The sequence below is a fragment of the Oreochromis niloticus genome, linkage group LG3 (assembly GCF_001858045.2).
Source record: "Oreochromis niloticus isolate F11D_XX linkage group LG3, O_niloticus_UMD_NMBU, whole genome shotgun sequence".
NCBI classification, from domain to species: Eukaryota; Metazoa; Chordata; class Actinopteri; order Cichliformes; family Cichlidae; genus Oreochromis; species Oreochromis niloticus.
The window spans coordinates 24,202,672-24,211,470 of NC_031967.2; positions in this window are offsets into that span (position 1 = coordinate 24,202,672).

Here is an 8,799-nt window from a genome sequence, read left to right on the forward strand (position 1 = left end):
CCAAAGTTTGTCTGGTCTGCAGGTGCGTTTAAAAAACACTGTCAATCTTCTAAACATTTGGCTCATTTTACATAATGAACTGTTCTGCATATGCTCTTTTCTTTTCCTACATTCATACGATGATGTGTGAAAAATGTGAAGTGTCCAACTGTTAGTCACATGAATTTTCTTTGTGCTCTTCTATTTCTTTATTTCTCACTGGGGGGTTAAAACTTTATTTTTAATTATAGTATTTGTAAATACTTTGAATTTAAGATCATAAAAGTCCAGTACAACAAGTCAGAATGACAAAATCAAATACAGATAGTCCACACTATCTGTGCTCCAATCCCTCCATATTGTGGCCAATCACATGCGAGGATATTGGATAATATAATTATGTGAAAAACAGAGAAGGTGAGAGACGCGACAGTCAAGTAGAGCGTGCGTCTGTCCTCTCAGTAAGTGAGTGAGATAGACAGCGGTGAGGTGGGCTGTGCGAGTGCATCACAAAAACATATAAATATGCCTGACACCTGTAAACAAAGCAGCATCTGGCTGCAGTTTAAAGACTTTTTCTGTCTCGGTCTTGGTCTTGGTATTGTCTTGGTTTAGGCCAGGGGTCGGCAACCTGCGGCTCTTTAGTCCGTATAGTGCGGCTCCGGGTGGTTTGGGAAAATAAATTAGAAGTATTTCGCTGAAGTGTATTTTTTTTTATGTTAGTTCTTTTTTTTTTTTAACTTGTACTTCTACATTGGAAGATTATTGGGATATTGAAATATAAAAATAAAATTATATTTTATTATTTTTTTCATCGCTCAAAATAAGCGTCACACTCGCGGAAGCCGGTGTACCCACCGAAACGCCGTGCATTTATCGAGACTTTCAACCTCAGGTAGGCCAATTATGGATCTTCGGATCCACATTATGTCAGCAGCTGTTCTCCACTGTGAACTATGTCAAAAACAAACACCGCCCACGCCTCACAGATGACAGCTTACAGTCCTGCGTATAGATGAAAGTGACTTCGTACAGCCCCGATTTGCAGACGCTGTGCGCAGAGGTTCAGGAGCACAAGTCCCATTGTAAACATATCACGGCAGACCCGACGATATTTGCATGAACACGCTTTTCAGCATCTCTTTATTGACCACTTTTCACACACGGTTGCTGTACGCACACAGCCAGCTGTAGCTTTCCAGCTCACAGCCCGACACAAACCAACAACAGCATAGATAGCGCAGACGTGGTGTGATTGCGGGTGTTGCTCAGGTGCGTCCGCCTCCCCTAAGCGGCACTGCAGACGACGCCCCGCCACACACATTAACCTGGTAAAATACATATTTAGGCAGAATTTTGCAAATATCTATTTTGCATTTTTCAGCAGCATACTGCTTTTTTTCCAATTATTTTTTAAAAGTCAGGTCAAGGCTCCAAAAGCCCAAAGGCGATATAAGGGTGGCGGCTCACAACAGTTTTTGTTTGCTACATGGATCATTTTAGTTCAGGTTGGTGTCTTTCCTTTTGTTATATTTCTTTAAGAGTTCAAAATGTGTTAATTACATAATTAACATGTAATTTTCTCTGTAGCACTTCATGGATTTCATAAGCAACACACCTTAGTTGTTCACACAAAGCACAAAGGTAAAAAACAATATATACAGTGTTATCTTCATTTTAGATGTCAGAAAGTATTTGCGGCTCCCAGTGTTTTCTTTTGCGTGGAAACCGGGTCCAAATGGCTCTTTGGGTCTTAAAGGTTGCAGACCCCTGGTTTAGGCAGTCTTGACTACAAGTCTACTATGAGTATAAGACAATTCCATTTGTAACCAGTAGCGGTTTTTGATAAGGGCAACATGGGCGGTTGCCCAGGGCGCCATCGTGGTGGGGGGCGGCATCACGGGCATCGGCAAAAGAAAAAAACCCATAATGTTAGCACATTTTGGGGATGGCATAGGCACCGATCGGTTTTCTATCGCCCATTTGCTGGGAGTAAGGGTGCCCTCTGTTTGTATGTACAGATCACTCAATTGTAAATATCAAGGATTAACAGAGGTGATTATAAATAAATATCAAGAAAATTGACAAGAATATTTCAGAGTAGAAAAGAGCGTGTGTGTAAAGGATGTAACTATTGCAGTGTTCAGAGTGTGTTAGATGGAGGAGTTGTACAGGGAGATGGCCACGGGCAGGAACTGAACACACTGAACGTGCTCCTGTGAGTAGCCAGTGCGTCATGGAGTGGGTGGGAGGTATTATCCATGATTGTCCTTATCTTGGACAACATCTGCCTCTAAGACACCACCCTAACGGAGTCCAGCTCCATCCCCACAACATTACTGGCCTTGTGGATCAATTTATTTAGTCTGTTGGCATCTGTGACCCTCAACCTGCTGCTCCAGCATGCAACAGCATAGAGGATAGCACTGACCACAACAGAGATACAACAAGATCTCTGGCGCCAAACAGCCAAGGACCGCCACTGTTTGTAACCCTCGTTTGTCGCATAAGGGTTACAAATGTGGAGGATGGCTGCAGCTCAGGAAAGGGGTCATTTTCTATTTCTTTCTTTAAAGCCACCTACTATCTGTTGCAAGCCAAAAAGAACTGCGCACAATGCAGCCCCCCCCTTTTATTTATGTATTTATTTTATTTTATTTTATTTTAGTTTGTTTTGTTTCTTGGTGGGCTTTGTTTTTTGGGGGTGTTGTTTTCTTTTTGTTTTTTTTGCCTTGTTCTCATGGTAGTATTTTATTTTTTGTTTGTGCCCATAGATTATACATTTTCCTGCATCCAACTGGTTTGCCACTGCGTGGCGCAACCGGTTTCACAATGGCAGTGTTTGTAATCGCAATTCCAATTTGAGTTATATTTTTCTGTGCTTTTGTCATATTGTAAAATCATAAATAAAGGTGTCAAAAAAAGGAAAGGGGTCATCTACTAATCAGAATTTTGGTGGTTCAATCCCTTGCTGCTCAAGTTTGCATACCAAAATATCTTTGGACTGGACCTCAAGTTTTTCTCCAATATGTTTATCAACATGTGAATGTCAGATAGAAAACATTTAAGTGTAAAGTGCCTGTATGATATGACCAAATGTCTATGATGAGTCCCACAAATGTAGATTTTACAGTAAATTTTTAATTTCTGAGTACTCACAAATGGATGCTCCATTCCAAACACGAACACAGAGCAATTTGAATACACAAAACTATATATTCCAACCTGAATTAAAAAGTGATCCTTTACACACTAAATTTTAAGTTCAACTTTACAAGTCTGATCAGTGTTGCTTTCAAACAACTCCCTCTCTGTGCAAATGTGTAAAAATATTTTAGATGGCCTCTTCCCTCACTCACAGAATATTAAATATGCATGCATGAATTGCCCGATATATCTAGATAAGATCACATGTGCAGGTAACTTTACAGATTCCCAAATGTAAGCTGCATTCATGTGCTAGTGGAAAACTGGGACATCAGGACTTTATCTATGTTTTTGTGCTATTTCAAATGAAAATAAATTTTCTCCTAAATATCCAGAATAGCTCATCACCTCTCAACTAGTAAAGATCCACTTCCCAATTACAGATGCTATACAGTAACCTATGAAGGCTATTATATGGTTCACACGGTGCTGCTATATGATGGACATTCTTCTGCTGGGGAAACAGAACTGCAGCCTGCAGAGGGAGAAGAAATGAGGAAGCAGTTTGAGATGTGAGAAAAGGAAGAGGAAAAGTTCTGAAAATCTTCAGAACTCATTGGATTAAATGTGAACCATAAGGAGAAGGCTTAACACAGTGACTGGAGATTGAGCCTGAATTACAACCCTGATTTAACCCTTCTTACATCCTGTTTTTCAGATGTTCATTCAGCAGCGTCTCTCACAGTGAGTCCTGACAGAGTGCAACACTTCACCTCTGACTCTGTCTCACTGACCTGTGAGGGAAACTTCACTGAGTGGAGAGTGAGGAAGTTTAGTGAAAAAGGCTTTGTTTCACACTGCTGTGACTGCCAGAAACTGAGTGGATCCTCTTATAAGATCCACAGCTTACAGGAGGGTGTTACTGTGTACTGGTGTGAGTCTGGATCAGGAGAGTTCAGCAATGCAGTCAACATCACTGTACGAGGTGTGTTTAAAGTACTTTAATTTTTTCTTTAATTCTTTCTTTCTGGCTCAAAAACTGGAGCTGAAGATAACATTTTCATCCCAAAACTGAGCATTTCAAAACTGTTGCTACTTAATTAAAACAGACAAAAAAGCCCACTGGAGATGAGACTTCAAATTGCAGAAAAACATGTTTATTGAAATGCAGTTTTAATAGTTTTAATAAAACTAGTTTTAAGTATCCCCAGGCATAAGGTATGTAGCATAGACTGAACATAACTGGAGACCGACCTGGGACAGCAGCTCTGGTGCCCTCAGGGCATCCCTATTTATTGAGAAGTGTCTGCCCAGGTCACCCAATCCATGGCTTCCTAATACCAGCAGATACTCTGAAAATCCGGTACTTTCCAGTTCTCTCCCTTAGTTCCCATCCCTGCTAGCATCCAACCCTGATAAGTCTTCTATGCATATCCTAAGCTAAGTAGCATATCTCTCTGCCACAAGGAAGGCCTTGAGGGTGCAGGTGCTCTACACCTCCCACTATGCTCATAAAACAACCACCGACACAAACATTGAACTTGACACAGTGACAGAAGATAAACAAACATGATGACATGACTGACTGGGGAAACAGAAAGGAAACACAAAAGATGATAACTAAATATACAAATTAATATGGAAAACAGGCCACAAACAAAGGAAAAGTAACAAACATGAAACAAGAAACCATGAACCAGAAATACAGATAATATGGCTGGGAATATAGAAAATAAACAGAAGACTATGGAGCTAAAACACAAAACTCATCACAACCTATAATAAACCTGAAGAACCAAAGAACAGAACTGTAATAAAAAGATTAAAAAAAAGAAAAGCAAAAAAGCAAAAACATCTCAAACTCAAAATGACCATGACAATGGCTGCATTTAAAGGGACTTCTAAACATAAAACTTGTTAATGTTAAAATGTGTCTCTAATAAAAATACTTTTGAAATTGTTTTTAGGTTCATATTGTTTTGTTTCTTTACTTTTTTCTAGAACATTTATTTTATTATTGTTTCTTGATGTGGCCCAAACTTACTGAACTTACACATTAAGTACAGTTGATTTGAGGTTTGATTTTATCAGATCTGGTTCGACTTTGAGTTTTGACTTTTTGGTCTGATTTAACCTGAAACTTTAGGCTTCAGATCTGAAATCAGTTAATTTATTGTTCCATTCATCATCGGACTTGTTAGTGGAATTCTCCTCGTGCTGCTGCTGCTGTGTTGCTGCAGAAAGATAAAGGGTGAGAGCTTTTCTCATCAATGATTTGATGTGACTTTTAAGTAAACTGATTACAAACCAATGTAACAATAATTTTTAATTTTTTTAATAGATATTTGTTGTAACAGGTTGGTGCAAAAGCTTTCTTTCATTTTAAAAATAACATGACATTATAGTTATTCCTGCTTAAACTGATTAAATACACAGCAAATACACTGATACACAGTATTTTTTACATGTTTTAGTCTCACTCAGTCTCAGAGCACCAATCAAAGCTCTGCTGCACAACAAAAAGCCAACAAGAATGAGAATAACGTTTACACCTCTATTCTTTCTGGTCAGTCCCAGAAGCTATTACGTGCAATATTTTTAACACTAAGTTTGTGAATAAACAGATATCATAAAAAAGTAATTTCTCTGTTGTTGTCTGCCCTGCAGATGATTTTCCAATTTATGAAACAGTCAGATTCTCTGGAAACGCTGGAGGTGGTACAGTATAACCTCTGATAATAACAGAGCTATAAAAGATGTAATGATTATAAACTGACTGATCAGACCTTATGTCATGTTATTATTTAAGGTGGACCAGCAGATGAACATAGAAATGTCACATTTACTCTTGAGCTTGAAGTTATTGATAAGAAGACCATCCATCCATTCATTTCCGCTTATCCTTTTCAGGGTTGTGGGGGCGCTGGAGCAGGGTACACCCTGGACAGGTCGCCAGTCTGTCGCAGGGCTAACACACAGAGACAGACAACCATTTTCACTCACATTCACTCCTGCATTCACACGAATGGGCAATTTAGATTTTGATCAAGTAATGTACCCCACCAACTGGGCAGCACGGTGGCACAGTGGTTAGCACTGTTATCTCACAGCAAGAAGGTCCTGAGTTCAATTCCACCATCAGGCCGGGTCTTTCTGTGGAGTTTGCAGGTTCTCCCCATGTTTGTGTGGGTACTCCCGCTTCCTCCCACAGTCCAAAAACATGCAGTTAGTAGGGATAGGTTAATTGATCTAAATTGCCCATAGGTGTGAAAATGCAAGGATATCACACTTTATTAATATGTTATTGTAACTCCTAATCTCGAAATAATGATAAAAGGGAGCTTTTTAAAAAAAATGAAATACACTAACACGGTTTCCTCAAAGGGAGAAATGATGACACAGATGGGAGCTCTGACTACGATGAAGTGAATCTTGAAACAGAGTCAGGTATTTCACAGGATCACTAACAGTGTTGGTCAAGTTACTTGATAATAGTAATTAGTTACTGACTACTGATTACTTTTCCAAGAAAGTAATCCTGTTACTTTACTGATTACTTATTTTCAAATGTAATTAGCTACTTTATTACTTAGTTGCTTTTTAAAAACACGATACACAACCTGAACACATAATAAAGCAACAGACATTTCAGCCCAATTCAATTTTTTCCTGCATAATCTATCACATGAAATTGAATCAAATGAAAAAATCTCTTTTTAAAATTTTTTTTTATTAGTTTTAATCTTTTGACTTTATGCACTTTGCATCAAGCTAAATATTACACATTGTGTATCTACACATGTCTGTTGCTGTCACGGACATCGGACACGCGTATGTCATTGTCATAACACACTCTCACAAACAAAATCATGTTTTAGTAATGCTGTAACACAGCATGCTTACGGGAAAGTAACAGTAATCTAATTACTTTTTTTTGCAATGGTAATCCCTTACTTTACTTGTTACTTGAAAAAAGTAAACGGATTACAGTAATGTGACGCGTTACTACCATCCCTGATCGCTAATAATCAAATTACTTTCAGAATGAAATAAATCATATTGTTCTTGTTGTTGGAATAAGTTTAATTTATTTTCTTTAGTTACATTCAATCTTTTGCTTTAGCTTAGTTTAGCCACAAAATTAAAAAACAAACAAACAAACAAACAAAAAGGACTTTCAAATTTCACAAAGACGTCCATCTAAAATCAGGAAAAGACGCATAATAAATGTGCTTTTTCATAATATGAATGTAAAATAGCACAAGACTGTTACTGGACAAGAAAATAAAAATGAATAATTGAACTTTAAGCATGTTTGATAACATTTCTGTAACTGTAAAATAATTTAGTTGACTCGCCACTTATGAAAGACTGACAATACCATTTACTTTTGTATTAAATCCTTATTTATGTTGCAGTAAATATATATATATATATATATATATATATACAGTTAAGCCCATAATTATTCATACCCCTGCCAAATTTTGACTTAAAGTTACTTTTGTTCAACAAGCAAGTTCTTTTTTGAGCAGAAATGACACAGGTGTCTCCCCAAAGATAATAAGACGATGTACAAGAGGCATCATTGTGGAAAAAAATATTTCTCAGCTTTTATTTATATTTTAGCAAAAAGTATCATGTCCAGAATTATTCATACCCTTCTCAATAATCAATAGAAAAGCCTTTATTGGCTATTACAGCAATCAAACGCTTCCTATAATTGCAGACCAGCTTTTTGCATGTCTCCACAGGCATTTTTGCCCATTCATCTTTAGCAATGAGCTCCAAATCTTTCAGGTTGGAGGGTCTTCTTGCCATCACCCTGATCTTTAGCTCCCTCCACAGATTCTCAATTGGATTCAAGTCAGGACTCTGGCTAGGCCACTGCAAAACGTTAATGTTGTTGTCTGCTAACCATTTCTTCACCACGTTTGCTGTATGTTTTGGGTCATTGTCGTGCTAAATTGTCCACTGGTTCCCAAGGCCAAGTTTTTCTGCAGACTGCCTGATGTTGTTGTTGAGAATCTTCATGTATTGCTCTTTTTTCATGGTGCTGTTTACTGTGATTAGGTTCCATTGTCCATTGGCTAAATAACACCCCCAAAGCATTAGGTTCCCACCACCATGTTGGTGTTCTTTGGGTTGAAGGCTTCTCCATTTTTATGCCAAATGAAGGCAACATCATTGTGACCAAATAATTCAATTTTTGTTTCATCTGACCATAACACTGAAGACCAGAAACCTTCTTCTTTGTCCAGATGAGCATTTGCAAAGGCCAAATGAGCTTTTGCATGCCTTAGAAGTGCCTGGAGAAGTGGCGTTTTCCTTGGTCTGCATCCGTGGAACCCAACAGTGTCCGTTGGACTGTCTGCCTTGAGACATTGCCACCAGCAGAGCCCAGATTCACCAGAATGGCCTTGGTGGTGATCCTTGGATTCTTTTTCACCTCTCTCACTATTCTCCTGGCCAGCACAGGTTTCACTTTTGGCTTCCGACAACATCCTCTGAGATTTTCCACAGTGCGGAACATCTTGTATTTTTTAATAATACTTTGCACTGTAGCCACTGGAACTTGAAAACATTTGGATATGACCTTGTAGCCCATTCCTCACTTGTGAGCAGCCACAATGCACAGCTGCAGGTCCTCACTGAGTTCCTTTGTCTTAGCCA